Below are 21,286 nucleotides of genomic sequence, written 5' to 3'. Positions count from 1 at the left end.
GTGTTTTACTGTTAAAATGAGAAAAAAAAAAAAAAAAGTCACTATAAGCTAAACCTTGAGCCCAGCTGAGCAAGTAGGACAAAGAAAGAAAAAGAAAATTCTTAGCTCCAAGGCAGGAATTTGTAGCTATTAATTTATTGGGTTTCTTGTGCAGATTGGCTGGGTATTGGAGAAGATACATCAGGAATAAGGAGTTTTTGTTCTTTTTCCTGGACCTATATCAGGTATCAGAATCTTGTAAGTATCTTGCACTCTGCTGGTATCCTGTGGGACTGCTTATCTTGCAAAAGAGTTAGGTGCTGACACAGAAGGGTGCAAGGGATGGAGCCTGAAGGGTTTCAAATAAGGAATCAAGTCAGTATTGCCATCTAACCTAACTTATTATGCCCCATTATGAAATTCAAGATGTATCAATATTAAAATAAATTTTCATTGTTTATATTTCTTGTGTATAATGAAAAAAATATACATATTCCCCCAAATAAATGTGAGCTGTGAGCTTTATGACTACGTATATAAACAACACTCAAAACAATATTGTTGTCAATATTAGCTAGTGTATACTGAAAAGTATCTGAGTCAGAAACTAACACATGTTTACAGAATATCCTACCAAAGAGCTACAGAATATAAATTCTTCTCATCAGCACATAGAACATTCTTTAAGATATGTCATATGATAGTTCACAAAACAAGTCTCAAAAATTTTTAAAAAATAAAAATTATATCAAGTATCTTCTCAGACCACAGTAAAATAGAATAAAAAATCAACTCCAAAAGAAACTACAAATCCATAGAAATTAAATAATCTCCTCCTAAATAATTTTTAGGTTAACAATAATGTCAAGACGAAATTTTAAAAATGTAAATGTCGAAATGAATGATAATAGTGACAAAAGTTATCAAAACCCCTACAAAACAGCGAAAGCACTGCTAAGAGGAATGTTTGCAGTGCTAAATGCCTACATCAAAAAGTCTGAAAGGACACAAACTGACTACCTAATTTCACACTTCAAGAAACTAGAGAAGCAAGAACAATACAAATCCAAAACTAACACATCAAAAGAAATAAAGATTAAAGCAGAACTAAATGAAATTAAAACAAAAAATCCCAAAAGATCAATAGAACAAAAAACTGTTTCTTTGAAAAGAAACAAAACTGATAAGCCATTGGCTAGATTAACCAATATATAAGAGAATTTCAAATGAACTATAATGAAATGAAACTGGAGACTTTACAACCAACACACAATATAGAACACAATATAGAAATACACACAACCAACACAATATAAAAATACGAAAGACCATTCAAGACTACTGTGAACATTTCTATGTACACAAACTAGAAAATCTAGAGGAAATAGATAAAGTCCTGGAAACACACTACCCTCCTAAAATAAAGGAAGAAAAAAATAGCAACCCTGTACAAACCAATAAAAAGCAGCAAGATTTAATCAGTAATTTTTTTTAAATGCCAAGAAAAAAATAAGCCCATGGCCAGATAAATCTAGAGCTAAATTTTATCAGACACTCAAAGAAGAATTAGTACCAAGTCTACTGAAACTATTCCAAAGGATTGAGAAAGAGGCAATCATCTCTACGTCATGCTATGAACCCAGTATCACCCTCATAGCAAAACCAGGAATAAGCATAACAAGAAAAGGAAACCACAGACAATTTTTCTTCATGAACGTAAATGCAAAAATTCTCAAAGAAATACTAGTTAACCTAATCCAACAGCACACCAAAAAGATAATATGCCATGATCAATTATGTTTCATCTCAGGGATACAAGAATGGTTTAACATACACAAGTCAATAAATGTGATACTTCACATAAACAGAACTAAAAGAATTATACAATTATCTAAATATAGGCAGAAAAAGCACTTGATAAAATCTTATATCACTTTATGATAAAAACACTCAACAAACTAAGTATCGAATGAACTTATCTCAAAATAATAAAAGCCGTATATGACAAACCCACAGCCAACATCACACTGAATATAATGATTTACCCTAAGAACTGGAATAAGAAAAGGATATCCACTTAGACCACTTCCATTCAATGGAGTACTGGAAGTTCTAGTCAGAGCAATCCAGCAGGATAAAAAACATAGGGTATCCAAATTGGAAAGGAGAAAGCCAAACTATCACCATTTGCTAATGATATAATTTTATACCTATAAAACCCTAAAGATTCCTCCAAAAGATTCCTAGATTTGATAAACAAATATAGTGAAGTCCCAGGATACAAAATCAATGTACACAAATCAGTGGCACTGCTATACACCAACAATGACCAAGCTGAGAATCAAATCAAGAAGTCTCTTTTACGATTACTGAAACAATATAAAAATATCTAGGAATATAAGTAAACCAAGAAAGTGAAGAATCTGTAGAAGGAGAAATACAAAACATTGCTGGAAGGAAACAGAGATGGCAGGCTGGGGACAGTGACTCACGCCTGTAATCCCAGAACTTTGGGAGGATGAGGCAGGCAGATCACGAGGTCAGGAGATCAAGACCATCTTGGCTAACACAGTGAAAACCCATCTCTACTAAAAATACCAAAAAATTAGCTGAGCGTGGTGGTACACACTTGTAGTTCCATCGACTCAGGAGGCTAAGGCAGGAGAATCGCTTGAACCCAGGAGACGAAGGTTTCAGTGAGCCAAGATCACACTACCGCATACCAACTTGGGCAACAGAATGAGAATCTATCTCAAAACACACACACACACACACAAAAAAAAAAAAAAAAAAAAAACAGAGATGACACAAATGTAGATGCATCTGATGCTCATAGATAGAAATTAAATCAACATTGTGAAAATCACCATACTGTCCAAAGCAATCTGCAGATTAAATGCAATTTCCATCAAGATACCAACATTATTTTTTAGAGAATAGACAAAACAATCTTAAAATTTATATAGAATTGAAAAAGAGCCTTAATATGCAAAAGAATGCTAAAGAAAGAGAAAAAATTTGGAAATATTACACTACCAGACTACAAGTTATACTACAAGGCTGTATTTACCAAAACAGCATGATACTTGTATAAAAGTGGGCACACAGACCAGTGGAACAGAAGAAAATACTCAGGAATAAGGTCAGATACTCATAAACAACTGATATTTGATAAAACGTACAATAACATAAAATGGAGAAAGGGCATTCTATTTAATAAATTGCGCTTAGAAAACTGGCTAGCCAGGCCGGGTGCAGTGGCTCACACCTGTGATCCAAGCACTTTAGGAGGCTGAGGCACCTGAGATCAGGAGTTCGAGACTAGCCTGGCCAACATGGTGAAACCCCGTCTCTACCAAAAATATAAAAAATTGCCGGATGTGGTGGTGAGAGACAGGACTAGCTGGATATCCTAGGCCAACTAAGAATCCCTAAGCCTAGCTGGGAAGGTGACCGCATCCACCTTTAAATATGGGGCTTGCAACTTAGCCCACACTCGACCAATCAGAGAGCTCACTAAAATTCTAATTAGGCAAAAACAGGAGGTAAAGAAATAGCCAATCATCTATTTCCTGAGAGCATAGTGGGAGGGACAAGGATCAGGATATAAACCCAGGCATTTGAGCCAGCAATGGCAACCCCCTTTGGGTCCCCTCCCTTTATATGGGAGATCTGTTTTCACTCTATTAAATCTTGCAGCTGCACTCTTCTGGTCCGTCAGTGTTTTCTTAGGGTTTCAGCTGACCTTTCACTCTCCATCCACCACTGCTGTTTGCTGCTGTCACAGACCCGCTGCTGACTTCCATCCCTCCGCATCCAGCAGGGTGTCCACTGTGCTCCTGATCCAGCGAGGCATCCATTGCCACTCCTGGACTAAAGGCTTGCCATTGTTCCTGCATGGCTAAGTGCCTGGGTTGGTCCTAATCAAGCTGAACACTAGTCACTGGGTTCCACGGTTCTCTTCCATGATCCACGGCTTCTAGTAGAGCTGTAACACTCACCGCATGGCCCAAGATTCCATTCCTTGGAATCTGTGAGGCCAAGAACCCCAGGTCAGAGAACACGAGGCTTGTCACCATCTTGGAAGTGGCCTGCCGCCATTTTGGAAGTGGCCCACCACACCACCATCTTGGGAGCTCTGGTAGCAAGGACCCCAGTAACAGTGGCATGTGCCTGTAATCCCAGCTACTTAGCAGGCTGAGGCAGGATGATTGCTTGATCCGTGGAGGCAGAGATTACAGTGAGCCAAGATCATGGCAGAACATTCCAGCCTGGGCAACAGAGCAAGACTCCATCTCAGAAACAAACAAACAAACAAGCAAAAAAGCAAAGCAAGACAAAAGAAAACTGGCTAGCCACATGTGGAAGAATGAAACTGGATACCTATCTTTCACCTTATACAAAAATCAACTCAAGATGAATCAAAGATATAAATCTAAGACCTGAAACCATAACAATTCTAGAATATATCCTTGGAAAATCTCTTCTGGATATTGGCTTAGGCAGAGAATTCATGGCCAATATCCTGTATTAGTCTCTTCTCCCATTGTGATAAAGAAATACCTGAGACCAGAAAATTTATAAAGAAAAGAGGCTTCATTGGCTCTTGGTTCTGCATGCTGTACAGGAAGCATGGTGACATCAGCTTCTGGGAAGACCTCAGGGAACTTACGCTCATGGAAAAAACTGAAATGGGAGCCAGCACATCACAAGGCTGGAGTAGGAGAAAGAAAACGAAGAGGTGCTACACACTTTTCAACAAGCAGTTTTTGTAATAACTCACTCCTTATCACAAGAACAGCACTGAGGAAATAGTGCTAACCAATTTATGAGAACTTTGCCCCCATGATCCAGTCGCCTCCCAGCAGGCCCCACCTTCAAAACTGGGGATTACAATTAGACATGAGATTTGGGGAAACACAGATCCAAACCTTATTATTCTGACCATGGCCTCACCAAGTCTCATATCTTTCTCACATTTCAAAATACAATTATTTCTCCTCAACAGTTCCCCAAAATCTTAACTCATTCCAGCGTTAACTCAAAAGTCCAAAGTTCAAAGTTGTCAGGCCTCTGAGCCCAAGCTAAGCCATCATATCCCTTGTGACCTGCACGTATACATCCAGAGGGCCTGAAGTAACTGAAGAATCACAAAAGAAGTGAAAATGGCTTATTCCTGCATTAACTGATGACATTATCTTGTGAAATTCGTTCTCCTGGCTTATCCTGACTCAAAAGCTCCCCAACTGAGCACCTTGCGTCCCCTGCCCCTGCCAGCCAGGGAACAACTTGCTTTGACTGTAATTTTCCACTACTACCCAAATCCTATAAAATGGCTCCACCCCCATCTCCCTTTGCTGACTCTCTTTTGGGACTCAGCCCACCTGCACCCAGGTGAAATAAACAGCCTTGTTGCTCACACAAAGTCTGTTTGGTGGTCTCTTCACATGGACGCGAGTGAAAAACGTCTCATCTGAGACAAGACAAGTGTCTTCCACCCATGAGCCTCTAAAATCAAAAGCACGCTATTTACTTCCAAGATACAATGGTGATACAAGCATATGATAGATATTTCCATTTTAAAGTGGAGGAGTTGGCCAAAGAAAGGAGCTGCAGGACCCATGCAAGTCCAAAACCCAGCAGGGCAGTCGTTAATCCTTAAAGCTCCAAAATAATCTCCTTTGACTCCATGTCTCACATACAGGTCATACTTGTGCAAAAGGTGTGTTCCCAAGGCCTTGGACAGCCCCACACTTGTGAATTTCCAGTTTCAGCCCCCACAGCTGCTTCTTATAGGCTCTGCAGCTTTTCCAGAAGCACAGTGCAAGCTGTCAGCCTATCAACCATTCTGGGATCTGGACGATGCTGGTCCTCTTTTTACATCTCCGCTAGGCAATGCCTCAGCGGGTTCTCTATGTCGGGGATACAACCCCATATTTCCCCTTCATGCTTCTTCATTAGAAGTTGCCCATAAAGGTTCTGCCACTGCAGCAGGTTTCTGCCTAGACATTCACGCTTTTCCATACATCTTCTGAAATCTAGGTGAAGGCTCCAAATTCTCAACTCTTGCACTCTGTGCACCCACAGGCTTCAACAACACATGAAAGCTGCCAAGGCTTATGGCTTGCACCCTCTGAAGCAGCACCCTGAGTTTTACCTGAACCCGTTTGAGCTGTGGCTGGATGGCTGGAACTGAAGTAACTAGCATGCAGGGAGCAGTGTCTTGAGGCTGCATAGGGCAATGCGGCCCTGGGTCCAGCCCAGTAAACCATTATTCCCTCCCAAGTCTCAGGGCATGTTATTAAAGGGGCTGCAGTGAAGGAATCTGAAATGCTTTGTAGGTCTTTTCCCCATTGTCTTGGATATAACCACTTGCCTTCCTTTTAGTTATGCTGATTTGTACAGCCTGCTTGAATTTCTCCCCTGAAAATTAGCTTTTCTTTTCTATTACATGGGTAAGCTACAAATTTTCCAAACGTTTACCTCTGCTTCCCTTTTAAATATAAGTTCCAGTCTCAGGTCATTTGTTTGTTCACATGTATAAACTTAGGTGCTTAGAAGCAGCCAGGTCACATTTTGGACACTCTGCTGCTCAGAAATTTCTTCCACCCAATACCCTAAATCAACTCTCTCAACTCTCTCAAGTTCAAAGTTTCTCAAAATCCTAGGGCAGGGGCAAAATTCCTTCATGTGACATGTGCCCAAGGTGGTCAGAGCACAACTTGGTTTTATATATTTTTAGGGAGACATAAGACATTAATCAACATGTGTAAGTTGTACGTTGGTTCAGCCCAGGAAGGTGGAATAACTCAAAGCAGGGATAGGGTTTTCAGGTCGTAAGTAGGTAAAGGACAAATGGTTGCATTTCTTTGATTTTCTGATTAGCCTTTCCAAAGAAGGCAATCAGATATGCATTTATCTCATTGAGCAGAGGGATGACTTGTATAGAATGGGAGTCAGATTTGCCCTAAGCAGTTTCCAGTTTGATTTTTCCCTTCAGTGTAGTTATTTTGAGGCCCAAGATTCATTTTCCTTTTACATTTCTCCCCTTTTCTTTATAAAATCTTTCAGAGAAAGCATTTTTTTTTTTTTTTTTTTTTGTCTCTGGCCTCAGGTTTCCTGTTATTTCTTATGGCTAGGGTGGTTTATTTCTAGATGCGTAGGTCCCATGTTATTAGCCAAACTCATTTTTAGCAGGTTGTGAAGTCCAATGTTCTAGGAAGAGATAATAGAAGGAGAAAGAGACCAAAAAAAAAAAAAAGTGAACAAAAAATAGAAATCCTGGAAAGTTGATATAGGCCATATTGCTCTGCCATACATTAGTAGGTAGGTATAAAAGTGGCTTATACATGTAAATAGGTTGCTGTTATTTTCTTCTGAAGTATAAGTTGCATAGCTTCTATTTGCAGGGATTTAAGAAAGCACAGACTAGTATTCAGTGATTTCAAATTAGAAAAAATTGGAGGAAAAGAAAACAAAGAAAGAAAGAAAAAAAAATGTTATTTTGGAGACTTGTAGCCAGGAAAAATTAGAATTTAGTCCAAACTGCAGAAAATAATAAAAATGTAAAAACATTAGGCAAGACTAGAATCTAACAAGTTTGCTATAGTTTTTGAAACATAATTTTTCTCTCCTCAGTTTCCCATTTTTCAATTCTATTTCACTTGCTTTATTATACTTGGCCTGATTATAGAAAAGTGCAGGAAGAACAATTATTTTTTAAATAGGCTTTTTAACAATTGGCTTTGATGAAACTTTGTTCCATAGAAGAAATCTCAGATAAAACTTTTTTAAAGTCGAGCCAAGCCATGACTTTGTAACATCAAATACCTATGAGTCGGGTAAATTCCTCTGCTCTTGAGATCCCACGATAATTTCGAGCTCCCAGGCCTGTCAGAAAGTGACATTCTTTACTTACTACAGGTAAGGAGCCCTGTACAGGGACTGTGTAGACAAGGTATAAGGCCAGATTTCTCAAGCGGCTTTTATTGGCTCTATAAGTCAAGTTTGATTCCTTAAAAGAAAGCACACTATTCCAGTCAATACCTTGGTAAAATAACCAGTTTCTCCAACTGTGTTCTGTTACAAAGAAATACAAATGGCCTAGACATTTAATGCATATCTATTACTTATCTTACTATAGCTTTAGATTTTAAATTATATGACAAGATTATCTAAAAGCATTTATTCCATTACATTTACCTAATTATTTTTTAAAAATAGTTCACCCAGATTACTTATGAAAACTGTGATAATTATTTAAAGTTATTTCCTTGTTGTCTATGTTTGTAACCTGTGAATTTCAGGTTTTCCTCAGTAAGAAATTTAAGTTTAGGTAATTTTTTATTTGCAAATAACTCCGGATTTAGCTCTTTTCATTAACCAAACAATATTAACTACCTTATTTATTAAATTTCACATAAACAAGAATACTTTTCTTTTGAGCTGCATTTATAGCTTTATAAACTTCATGACAAATTTTGATATATAGCAGAGATAAATAATGTGTGTTGACAATTCTGAAGCCATTTCTAATTCTATTTCATTAAACATTCAAAAAACCAGCTTATTTAATAAAGATTTACTTAAGTCATGTGAACTTCAAATAACATTAGGCTCAAAGCCTCTATTTTTCTCATAAAGTATTTGATTTAAGCTTTTGTAAGCAAATTAATTAGAACTTCTTTATACGTTTTTAGTATGAAACATCACATACATGACACATAAATGCATAGACGTATTAGACATGTAGATAGAAGTAGATCTTATAGATTTATAAGACATCTATTTTTTCTCCTAGTTTAGATTTCCAATTTCTTGATAACCTATTTTATTACCCTAGGCATTTGTCAGCTAGATAGCCCTAAATGTGCATATTAAAGGAACTCTTTGGTGAAAAATCAGATAGCAAAATTTACATCTCAAAGTACAGAGAGAGTCTTGTGGTGCTAGAGAAAGATTAAAGATAGATGCCAAACCAAACATGAAATTATAGAAATATAGGATTGTATAAGGAGACCCATTTGTTTTTAGATAGGGACTATCTATGTTTTAATTGGATCCCTAAGCTCTAGGCAGAGCCCACATCAAATCCCGGGGCTCCAAAAAGGGAGAATTATTATGAGTCTAGACCACATGTTGCTTTTACAGTGCACTTAAAAAATTATTTTAAACAAAAGCATTTTAAGTGTCTAAACTATGTTCTTCTTTAAAAACTCAAGAATAGCTTCTGTTGTAATGTAGCAGGACGAGCGGCAGACAAAACTCCTCAGACACCGAGTTAAAGAAGGAAGGGGTTTATTCGGCAAGCGGCGTCGGCAAGACTCCTGTTTCAAGAGCCGAGCTCCCCAAGTGAGCAATTCCTGTCCCTTTAAGGGCTCACAACTCTAAGGCGGTGCATGTGAGAGGGTCATGATTGATTGAACAAGCAGGGGGTAGGTACTTGACTGGGAGCTGCATGCACCAGTAATTAGATCGGAACAAAACAAGATAGGGATTTTCACAGTGCATTTCTATACAATGTCTGTAATCTATAGATAACATAACCGATTAGGTCCGCGGTGGATCTGTAACTACCAGACCCAGGGTGTGGCGCCGGGCTGTCTGCCTGTGGATTTCATTTCTGCCTTATAGTTTTTACTTCTTCTTTCTTTGGAGAGAGAAATTGGGCATAAGATGACATGAGGAGTGGTCTCCTCTCTTAGTAATAACTATTATAGTCAAAAATCAGCTAACACAATATAAAAGCAAGCAATTTAAGATCTGAGCCAAATTTGTTTGTTTACACCCTTGAAGTACCATAAAGAACAACAGAGGTTACTCCCGAAAAGGGAGTCTGGCACCATCTCCCCCAACTTTTTTTTTTTTTTTTTTTAGAAACTCCAGGCTATTATAAACTAGTTTAGGTCTCTCATGCAACAGAGGGTGGTAAGAGAAAGGAGAGACAACAGAAGTAAATGAAGAAACATAATTCAGTCAGCTGAGAAGAAAAAAACTTTTGTTCAAAAAAACAAACAAAAAAAAAAGGGACAAGGTCCAAGGAGAGAAAAGGAAAAATAAATAAATAAAAACCTTTTAATACAAACACACACATGAAATGCACACATACACACACACATCCTGGATGTTAACTTTAAGCTGGCTTTTAACCATTGATCTCCTTAAAAAAATCTTTTAAAATCTATTTACTATATTTTAGTTAGACCAAATTGCTGATATTTTAAAAGTAGCAAATATCCAACTAGAAAGGGCTTGATTTAGGAAACAAAACATGCTGTCCTGGTGGGGAAAAAAAAAGGCAAACAGAACTTTAGCTATGGAACTACGGCATGGGGAAACAGTCATTGCTCTCTGTTTCTCTTGGCTAGCAAAAAGGTGGCCTTGTTATGTAAATAAAGCCCCTTAAGTAGTCATAATAAAAATCTTCCCTTATTTCTTTTGCTGGCCGTTTTTCTCCACACCCCACTTTTTTTTTTTTTTTTTTTTTTTTGCAGAAATTTAGCCAATTCAGATGTCTTCTTCCCAATAATTTGGAACTTTCCTTCAGATTTGATAAAGTCAGATAGAGCCGGTAAAACCCAATGGGAAAAAGACCAAAAACAATAACCAAAATAGAAATAAACAAGTAAAAACAACAACAACAAAGCAGTTAAGCAAAACAAAGAAATGATTGAGCACTGTAATGATAATGAGAAATTAAGACCAGTTGGTTGTTAATCTTAATTTTAGCTGAGACCAAATCCCAATTAAACTATGTACATAGGGATGGGTCTCAGGCTGAAGACTGCTCTCTACCATTCTAGAAGCAGAAAAAATAATCTCAAACTTGCCTTCCCTTTTAGAAGTGAGCTCAAACTCCAGAAAAGAGTTATCTTCTTTGCATCCTCATGGAAGCAGGAAATCTTGCCTTCTTTGTTGGAAGCAAGTAAAACTCCAGAGAAGGCGTTGTACAGAAAAATAAACTGTTGATTTCAAGCAAATTTTGGGAGACCACAGGTCCTCTGGAGGGAGGGTAGCTTCCAAGCCTCAGCAAATTGTCTTATAGGTTTGAGCCATAAAGATAGCTCAAGCTGGTACCAAGCCCCCATAAGAGATTTGTTAGAGGTCAGGGCCACCTCCACTCAGAGTTCCTTCCGTTGGTCACCAAATATGAACTGAAAATATCTGAGACAGGTCTCAGTCAACTTAGAAAGTTTATTTTGCCAAAATTAAGGATGTATGCCCATGATACAGTCTCAGGAGGTTGTGGTATATGCCCAAGGTGGTCAGGACACAGATGGGTTTTATACATTTTTGATGAGACATCAATCAATACGTGTAAGTTGTATGTTAGTTCAGGTGGGACAACTCAAAGCATCAAAGGAATTTCCAGGTCATAAGTAGGTGAGAAACAAATGGTTGCATTTCTTTTGAGTTTTTGATTAGCCTTTCCAAAGAAGGCAATCAGACAATGCATTTATCTCAGTGAGCAGAGGGATGACTTTGAATAGAATGGGAATCAGGTTTTCCTTAAGTAGTTTCCAACTTGACTTTTCCCTTTAGTGTAGCAATTTGGGGCCCCAATATTTATTTTCCTTTTGCAATGTGAATAAACATTTCTTAAAAGATATACAAGTGGAAAACAAACATATAAAAAATGCTCAGCATCATTAATTATCAGGGAAATGCAAATTAAAACCACAATAAAATACCACCATATTCCTGTAAGAATGATCATTATTAAAAAGTCAAAAGAAAACAAGATGTTGGCATGGATGTGGTGAAAGGGGTATTCTTTTAAACTGCTGATGGGAATGTACATTAGTACAAACTCCATCAAAAACAGTGTAAAGATTCTTTAAAGAACTAAAAGTAGATCTACCATTCAGTCCAGGATTCCCACTACTTGGCATCTATGCAAAGGAAAATAAGTCATTATATGAAAAAGACACATGTACACAAATGTTTATGGCAGCACAATTTACAATTTCAAAGATATAAAACAAATCTAAGTGTTCATCAACCAATTAGTAGATTAAGAAAATGGGGTATATTTACACTATGGAATACTACTCAGTCATAAAAAGACATAAAATATTGCCTTTTGTAGCAGCTTTGATGAAGCTGGAGGCCACTATTCTGAGTGAAATTTGGTAGGCCAAATACTGTATGTTCTCACTTACAAGTGTGTGTTAAGCTATGAGAATGCAAAGGCATACAAAATGATATAATGAGCTTTGGAGACTCAGAATTGGGAGAGAGGAAGAGATCTGAGGGATAAAAGACTACATATTGGGTATAATAAACACTATTTAGGTGAGAGTTGCATTAAAATCTCAGAATTTACCACAATATAATTTATCTTTGTAGCCACCAGCATTTGTACTCCAGAAGCTATTGAAGTAAAAAAAAATTTAAAAACCCAAAATATTCTCTGATAATTAGCATCTATTTTGCATGAACCCTCTTTTGTAATAGTTACAAAATTACAATTTTCTAATTCTATTTATAGGTTATTCCTTGATATTCTATTTATGTACCTATTTATTAATAGGGTAAACTCATAGGTTTTTATATTTTATCCACTGGTTTATAATTTATTACTATACTTACTTTGGTATTAAATTGCCCAGATTTGACTAGTGACACATTTTTCAAGCTAGAAACTCTCTCATTGTACCACATTCCCAACCTAATAAGATGTTCTAGGTTTATTTTGTACACATACTGCAGCAGGCCAGAAATCAGATACTTCTGTCAGGAAACCCTTGTTCCTTACAGAATGGTATTAGAAATCAAAATTTCGGTGTTAGTTGTGCCCATTGCTGTTGGAGTGACTGTGCTTCTAGGTTGTCTCAGTGCTAGGGATAGAAAATATATGCATGTTAATACACATATGTACATGTGCTAGGGATAGAAAATATATGCATGTTAATACACATATGTACATGTGCTAGGGATAGAAAATATATGAGTGTTAATACACATATGTACATGTACACATACACTTTCATGAATATGTTCAGATGGATAGATACATACATAGACAGACACACAGATACACAGATAGAGATATTTTATACTAATACCTCTAATAACAGTCCATCCTCCAGGGTTCATTCTTGATTTAACGCATTTGATATTTTTATTTTTCTTCCACCACAGTGAAAAACCTGGTTCAGTCAATCTATTTTAACCACAAATATCATTTCTAATTTTCAAATATTTGTGTTGGGAGTTCCCAAGTCCACTTTTACATTTTGAATCACTGCATCAGTGATTCAAATTATTATTGTTACTGATTGTTACAGAAAAAGGATACAGATCAGAATAAGTAAAGAGGAAAGGGACGTGAGGCCATGTCCAGGAGAAACCAGATGCAATATTCCCTTCTGTGTTAGTCTGTTGTGCATTGCTCTAAAGAAATACCTGAGGCTAGGTAATTTATAAAGAATTTTATTTGACTCACACTTCCACAGGTTATAGAAGAAGCGTAGTGATCACATCTGCTTCTGGTGAGGGTCTCTGGATGCTTACACATGATCATGATGGAAGGTAAAAGAGGAGCAGGCATGCCACATGGCATAAAAGGGAGAAAGACAGAATAGGGTGATACCATTCTCTTTAACAACCACATCTAACATGAACTCACTTGCTGTAGGGAGGGCATCAAGCCATTCATGAAGAATCCACTCTCATGACCCAAACACCTACCGTGAGACCCCAACTCCAACCTTGGAGATCGTATTTTGATATGCGATTTGGAGGGGAAAAATATCCAAAGATGCTCTTCTCACATAGCTAAATATAATATGTTTCCAATAATCCCAAAATGTCTTAACTTATTCCAGCATCAACTCAAAAGTCCCATTTTCCACCTAAATTTCAGAGTATGTATTGTTACTGGGGGGTCCTTGCTCCCAGAGCTCCAAAGATGGTGGCGGGTCACTTCCAAAATAGCGGCAGGCCACTTCCAAGATGGTGGCAAGCCTCATGTTCTCTGACCTGGGGTTCTTGGCCTCACAGATTCCAAGGAATGGAATCTTGGGCCATGCAGTGAGTGCTATAGCCCTATTAGAAGCCGAGGGTCATGGAAGAGAACCATGGAACCCAGTGATTAGTGTTCAGCTCCATTAGGATGAAACCAGGCACTTAGCCATGCAGGAACAATGGCAAGCCTTTAGCCTGACTGGGAGTGGCAATGGGTGCCTCGCTGGATCAGGAGCACAGTGGACACCCTGCTGAATCCGGAGGGATGGAAGTCAGTGATGGGTCTGTGATGGTGGCAAACAGCAGTGGTGGATGGCGAGCGAAAGCTCAGCTCCAGTCGTAACAAAACATGGACCAGAAGAGTGCAGTTGCAAGATTTAATAGAGTGAAAACAGAGCTCCCATATAAGGGGAGGGGACCCAAAGGGGGTTGCTATTGCCAGTTGGAATGCCTGGGTTTATATCCCGATCCTTGTCCCTCCCACTGTGCTCTCAGGAAATAGATGATTGGCTATTTCTTTACCTCCTGTTTATGCCTAATCAGCATTTTAGTGAGCTCCCTGATTGGTTGAGTGTGGGCTAAGTTGCAAGCCCCGTATTTAAAGGTGGATGTGGTCACCTTCCCAGCTAGGCTTAGGGATTCTTAGTCTGCCTAGGAAATGCCAGCTAGTCCTGTCTCTCAGTAAGAAAATGGCTGGATGTCTAGGCAGAGGTCTGATGCAGAGGTGGAGACCTCATGGAGAACATCTGTTGGGGCAGTGCAGAAAGGAAATGTGAGGTCAGAGCTCCCACACAGAGTCCCAACTGAGGCAATACCTAGTGGAGTTGTAAGAAGAGGGGCACTGTCCTTCAGAATCCAGAATGGTAGATATACCATCAGCTTGCACCATGCACCTGGAAAAGCCGCAGGCACTCAATGCCAGCTCATGAGAATTAAAGTAATTCACATATCCGTAAACTAATATTTATTATTTCTTTGTATTGGGAATATTCAATTCTGAATTCAATCACCATCCCTCCTCCCATCCCTAGAGGCTGGTGGATGGTGCTAAAAGTTTCAACCCTCTAATCACCTGCATGGCCAGTCCTTCCCTTGAAAATATTATCTAAGTTCCCACAATGAGTTACCTTGTTCGCATAAACTCAGGTATGATCAAAAGGGACCTGTTGTGAATATCAAAAGATGCTTTTGTCACTCAGAAAATTGCAAGGGTTTTTGACGTACTGTATGAGAAACTAGTGACAAAAAGCAAAAATATATATATATATAAAATATATTTTTATTATACCACACTCTGGTAATACCAGCAGCACAGTTTTAAGAGGCAAATACTCTTAGCCCCATTTAAATATGAAAATTAAAGATTAGAGAGGAAAAATATCTTGCTGCTAACCATACAACTAGCAAGTGGCAGAATCATGACTTGATGTCAAGTCTTTGGGAATCCAAAGACTTCCATTTTGTTTAGCTATAGCTTCCATGTATTTCAGAATGTTGTAAAATATTAGATTTATAATGAATCTTAGAATCATAAATATTGTTGTATTTTATAAGATGAAAAATGTGTTTAACCCAACTTCTATTTCTGATTGACTGATGAAGATGTGGCTAAACTATTGTGTTGAGACGATTCCGTGGTTCTGGAATAAAGTGTAGCAACACAAATATCATTTTTTTAACTCTGGAAAATAAATTTTTTGTTTGCTCTTCTGTGCACTGATAATAACTTGTGTATATTATATTTTACATGTAAATTTGATTATCATTTCCTTCAGAGAAATATGTTCTAGTCATTAGCACAATGGGTGCAGTGTCAGGACTGCCTAAATAAGATTTGTGGTTTTATCACTTATTATGTAAGTGTACTTAGGATGTTTTCTTAAATTCTCCATGCTTCAGAGAGATTTTTAAAATAAAATACACTAATAATATTTGTGAAGATTAAACGAGATAATGCATGTAAGGCAATTAAACATGAGATTAGCACTCCATAAATGTCAAGATCATTATTATCACCATTAGTTTAAAATCAACCTAATAAGCAATGTTGTCAGCAAAACAACAGACAAGGAAGATCCAAGACCCCATTAAGACATCAAAAGCAAAACAAAAGAAAATAAAATGGTTTAAATTATGTTATTGGAGGCCTGGGAAACAATTAGAGATCTACAGCAACAAAGCAAATACTCATTTTTTAAAAGGCCATTTTAAAAACAGTAGGAAATTTCATTGCATTTCTGGCCACCCCGTCCTATACCTTGTCCAGTATGGTGTGGCTATGTAATTTCCAATTCCCTCCCTTGAACCAGAGAGAGTAAGGCAGACCTTATTTGCTAGTTCCTTTTATTATTATTATTATTTTATTTTTTATTTGTATCAATTCAAGGGTTATAAGTGCAACCTTATTTGCTATGTTCTGATATGTCTGAGGGCTTTCTGAATAACTTGTCTTTGAATTGCATAACTCAGATCTCAGGTAGTGGGGAGGTGAAATGGCATAACTCAAGCCTCAGGCAGAGAGAAACACAGGCACTGCCCAGGAACACGAAAGGGGACACACACCTACAAATGTCTGGAGCAAGAGATTATAGGTGGAGCCCAACAGCAAACGACATAAGGCAGCATCCCAGTTACCAATGCCATTCTTCAAATGGAAGGTAGTAGAGCAGATTTCATTTATAATGTTCTAACCTGTCTCGGTGTTTAAGTAACTGGTCTCTATTTTGCATAACTCAGATTACAGGCAGGGAGAAGCAGTGGGCCCTTCTTGGGAAATCTTCAAGGTGAGCAAGACCCGCAGATGCCTGAAGCAAGAGATTATGGGTGGAGACTTGCAAAAGACGATCTAAGGCCCAAGAGGAGGCTGAGGTAAAACAATTTAGAAAATTAAGACATTTAAAAGTAGCCATGTATAGCCATGTATACAGAGAATTAAAAAGCACACACAGACCAGTAAAGATGTATACTTAGAAAATATCTGAGAGACCTTAATCATTCAATTTGGCTAATCACAAGACATATGTGATGGTTGATACTATGTGTCAAATTGACTGGGTTATGATGTGCCAAAGCAACTTCTTTTTTTTTTTTTTTTTTTTTTGAGAAGGAGTTTTGCTCTTGTTGCCCAGGCTAGAGTGCAATGGTGTGATTTTGGCTTACTGCAACCTCCGCCTCTCAGGTTCAAGCGATTCTCCTGCCGCAGCCCTCCCAAGTAGCTGGGATTATAGACATGCGCCACCAAGCCCGGCTAATTTTGTATTTTTAGTAGAGATGGGGTTTCTCCGTGTGGGTCGGGCTGGTCTCGAACTCCTGACCTCAGGTGATCCACCTACCTCAGCCTCCCAAAGTGTTGGGATTATAGGCATGAGCCACTGCGCCCGGCCCCAAGCAACTTCTTAAACATTATGTTTTAGTGTATATGTAATGGTGCTTCTGGAAGAGATTAGCATTTGAATTGGTGATGTGAGTAAAGAAAATTGCCATCACTACCATAGGTGGCATTATCTAATTCTTGAGAGCCTTAATAGAACAAAAAGGCAAAGTAAGCTTGAATTCACTCTCTGTTTGACTGCTTGCTCTGGGACATCAATATCCTCCTGCCCTTGGTGCTCCTGGTTCTCAGGTCTTCAAACTTGGACCAGAATCTACGTCATTGGCTCTCTGGCTCTCAGGCCTTCAAACTGCACCACCAACATTCCTGGGTTGCCAGCTTGCACATGGCAGATTTCAGGACTTCTTGGTCTCCATAATTCTGTAAGCCAATAATTTTGTAAGCCATAATATCATAAGCCAATATCTTATAAATTGTGTGTGTGTGTGTGTCTCCTAATGGTCCTGTTTGTTTGGAGAACCTGACCTAACACAGCCTAGAACATGCCCAGCTAATTAGTGAAAGATATTTTCTAGGCACAGAGTCAGTTCAAAAAGACTAGGAGAGGTGACTGATTTAAAAAAAAAAAATGCCCAACTTTCAGCAAAATATATCCACAGGCCGACACAGAAACATAAACACGCCCTGTTCAAAGGAAGAAAATAAAATAGCAGAAATTATTTCTGAAAAATAGACACTCATCTGACTTATCAGCCAAAAAACATAAAACAATTACAAATATAATCGAAGAACTAATAAAAAGCATTAACAAAGGACTAAGGAAAACCAGGAAAATAATCTATAAACAAAACGAGAATACCAACAAGAAATATAAATTATGAAGAGGAACCACACCAAAATTTTGAAGATGAAAATATAACACCATATTTAAAAATTTCCCTGAGAGAATGAGCAGCAGGCTCACATAGGTTAAAGAAATAATTAATGAAATTAAAGATAGGATATTTGATAATGTCTTGTCTAAGGGTCAAACGGAAAGAAACAGGGATGAATAAACGTGAAGAGAGCCTAAACAATTATTGAACACCATTAAGCAAAACGATATTTGTGCTATGGGAGTTCTAGGAAAATATAGACAGAGAAAGGGGAAGAGTGCTTATTTGAAGAAAGGGCGGCCCAAAATTTTGCTTATTTGAGGAAAGACATAAAGCATCAAATCCAAGACGTGAAGCAAACTCTATATAAGTAAACCCATAAAGACCCACAAAAAGATACATGATAATCAAACTATCAAAAGGCAAAAACAAAGAATATTAAAGCAGCAAGAGTAAAGGCACTAATATACAATGGGTATATATTTTTCAATTAAAAAAATGCAGCAGATTTCTCAGCAGAAACATTGGAGAACAGAGACAATGGAATGATGCATTTAAAGTATGGAAGAAAAAAACTGTCTAATGAGATATTTTATATTTGATAAAACTGCCCTTCAAATTGAAGAAAATGAAGACATTCTCAGGTAAACCAAAACTGCAAAATGCTATTTTCACTAGAACTTCCTTACATGAATTGCTAAAGAAAGTCTCTCAGTTGAAATAAAATTATGCTAGATAGTAAATTAAACATTTATGAAAACATAAATATCTTCACCAAAGGTAAATACATGAATAAATACAAAAACCAATATTATTGTAATTTTTATTTGTAACTTCACTTTTTATTTTATATAGGATAAATAAATAAAAAATTATAAACACATGTTGATGGGCACAGAATATATTAAAAATACCATTTGTGGCATCAATACCATAGAATGAGGATGGACAGAACTGTAAATAAGAAGAGTGCAGCAAAAGCAGTGCTGAGGGAAAAATTTACACCTGTAAATAATTATGTTAAATCAAAGAAGAAAGATCTGAAATCAACAACACAACTTTATATGCTAAGGAACTACAAAAAGAAGAAGAAACTAAACCCAAAAGTAGTAGAAAAAATACATAATAAAGACCAGAGTAATAAAAAAGAGAAATAGAAAAATGATATAGAAAAGTTTATGTATCCAAAAGTTTGCTCCTCAAAAACATGAACAAAGTTGTGAAACATTTAGCTAAATTAACGAATAAGAAAAGAGAAATTTCTCAAGTTACTAAAATGAGCATTGAAAGTGGGTACATTACTACTGACTTCATAAAATAAATAGAATAAATAAAATAATGATTTAGTAAATATAAGGCTTAAAATAATGTTCTATGAACAACGCTATGCCAACAAATTGGATAATCTAAACTAAACGGACAAATTCCTAGATACACATAACTTATCAAAACAAAGAAGAATAAAAATGTGCATATATTGATAATTAATAATCAAAAACCTTGCAGCAAGAAAAGTCCTAGACAAAATGGCTTCATTGATGAATGCTACTGAACATTTAAATAAGAATTGACATGATTCTGGCTCAAACTCTGAAAAATTTGAAGAGAAGAATACACTTTCAAATTCTTTCTATGAGACCAGCATTACCCAGATATCAAAGCCAGTCAAGGACGCACACACACACACACACAAATGTTTGTACAGGATATGCGACATTGCTGCCCCACTGCTGCTGATACATGTGCATGAAAACAGACCTCACTGCTACTGCGCCTATAAAGCACTTTTTTTGGCACCTCCAATTTGAGTGTTGTGGCCAGTGGACAGGGAACACCTTGGCCCCTCCAGCTTAGGAAGTGGTTAACCTCAAGGGGTAAGAGAACGAAGCAGTGGGTCTGGTCCCAGCTCCTCAGGGATGGAGCATGCAGCCCAGGGGTGCTGCCCTGAGCCTGGGTCCCATGAAATTATCTAGAAATGAAGCTATATGACTGAATCCAACTTATATCATCATCAAACACTGAAGGGCATAAAATAATACAAAAACTAAAAGCCCTATTCAGAAGATGGTGACTTCAAAAATTAAAGGAACATTCACACACAAGATGAGAAAGAAGCAGTGCAAGATCTCTGACAACCAAAAAAGTCAGTGTCTTTTATCTCCAGATGACTGAACTAGCTCCCCAGCAATGGTTCTTCACCAGTCTTAAATGTCTTAAATGTCAGACATAGGAATTGGAATCTAGATGGTAATGAAGATCATAGAGATTTAGGATTAAGTTGAAATGCAATCCAAGGCATCCAGGAAAATAATACAAAATCTGACAGACAAAAAGAGTCATTTTAAGAAAGAACCAAGCTGATCTTCTAGAACTGAAAAACTAACTACAACAATTTCATATTACAATTGAAAGTATTAACAGCAAAATAGGTGAAGCAGAGGAAAGAAACTCGCAGTTTGAAGAATGGATATTTGAATGAACTAAGTCATACAAAAATAAAGAAAAAAATAAAAAAGAATCAGCAAATTTTCTGATAAATATAAGATTAAGTAAAGAGACCAAAGCTATGACACATTGGCATCACTGAAAGAGAGAGAGAGTGAAAGCAAGCAACTTGCAAAGCATATTTGAAGATGTTGTGCATAAAAAATTTTCCAACCTCACCAGAGGGGTCAAATGTTAAACAAAAAATTCAGAGAATCTTGTGAGATCCTATAGAGAACAACCATCTCAAAGACAGACAGTAATCACTTTCACCAAAGGTCAATGCAAAAGAAAAATATTAAAGTAAGCTAGTAATCTTTTAGAAAATGTCTGTTTGTCCTTTGCCCACTTTGTTATGGGGTTGCTTGTTTTTCTTGTAAATTTGTTAAGGTCCTCATAGATGCTGGATATTAGATTTTTGTTGGATGCATAGTTTGCAAAAAAATTCTCTCATTCTATAGTCTATCTGTTTACTCTGTTGATAGCTTTCATTTGCTGTGCAGAAGCTCTTTAGTTTAATTAGATCTAATTTTTAAACTTTTGTTTTTGTTGTAATTACCTTTGACATCTTCATCATGAAATTCCTGCCTGTGCCTATGTCCTGAATGGTATTGCCTAGGTAGTCTTCCATGGTTTTTGCAGTTTAGGG

This window comes from Mandrillus leucophaeus, unplaced genomic scaffold, assembly GCF_000951045.1.
Source record: "Mandrillus leucophaeus isolate KB7577 unplaced genomic scaffold, Mleu.le_1.0 Scaffold470, whole genome shotgun sequence".
Taxonomy (NCBI): Eukaryota; Metazoa; Chordata; class Mammalia; order Primates; family Cercopithecidae; genus Mandrillus; species Mandrillus leucophaeus.
This window is presented reverse-complemented; position numbering follows the sequence as displayed.